Source organism: Triticum aestivum, chromosome 4A, assembly GCF_018294505.1.
Source record: "Triticum aestivum cultivar Chinese Spring chromosome 4A, IWGSC CS RefSeq v2.1, whole genome shotgun sequence".
In the NCBI taxonomy this organism is placed as follows: domain Eukaryota; kingdom Viridiplantae; phylum Streptophyta; class Magnoliopsida; order Poales; family Poaceae; genus Triticum; species Triticum aestivum.
The window spans coordinates 664038039-664039213 of NC_057803.1; positions in this window are offsets into that span (position 1 = coordinate 664038039).

Below are 1175 nucleotides of genomic sequence, written 5' to 3' on the forward strand. Positions count from 1 at the left end.
AGGGGGGAAACTACCGCGTCGGGTCTACACGGAGTGGATGTAGCTATGGGTTTGGCCCGGATGTTGCTCCCCGGTGTCCCTCTGGGCCGACCCGACACAACCGGGTGGAGAGGTCCACTGGTCAAAGCCCGTCCGAGCAAAGTCAAAGGGCTAGATCCCGTGGTCAAACGCTACAGGGTTAGCCGGGACGGGGGCCCTGGGGGGTAGCAATGCCGCCGGAGCATCGTACCGGGCCCTCATACATGCGGGGTGGTGTTGTGGCATGTTCGAAGAGGCGGCACGCGTGTCCTGGGTGTGGCCCCCGTCACGGACGGCGCCGCCGCCGGCACCTGGAGGGGGGAAACGACGCGTCGGTCCCTCATTTTATATGTAAACGAAACTTTTCAATGCGTATGAAAATAATATACACTAAAAATATATTTGAAGATAGTTACCGGATCAGGCACTCGGTAACGGTACCCCTCAGTCAGTTGCTCTCCTATGTATCACCTTTCGCGAGACCATAGAAAATATTTATATCATAAAGAAATGTTGCTGACCATAGAAAAAGTTTGGTTCAGAAAAAATATAAAAAAAGATCATGTAATAAAAAATAATGTTTCAAACCATTTAAGAAAATGTATGGTACATTTTAAACAATGTTAATGCATGTCAAAAATATGTATACCATGTATTATTTTTAATATAATTATATACCATGTATCATTCAAAAAATTTCAAAAACGAGTATTTGAAAATATTTAATATGTACGTGCAAATATTTTATATGTATACAAAACTTTTCAATGCGTATATACACTAAAAATATATTTGAAGACAGTTAATAATATTTTTTGAAAAATGTTAAACATGTATAAAAGTTAGGCGGGACGGGGGCCCGGGGGGTAGCATTGCCACCGGAGCGTCGCACCGGTCCCTTATACGTGTAGGGTGGTGTTGTGGCATGTCTGAAGAGGCGCACACTTCTCCGAGGTGTGGCCCTCCTCACGGACGGCGTCGCCGCCGGCACCTGGAGGGGGAAAACGGACGCGTCGGGTCTACAGGGACGAGATCTTGCTGTGGGTTTGGCCCGGATGTTGGTCCAGGTGTTCGTATGGGCTCACATAACACAACCGGGTGGAGAGGTCCGCTGGTGAAATCCCGTCCGTGGGAAGTCAAAGGGCTAGATCTCGTGG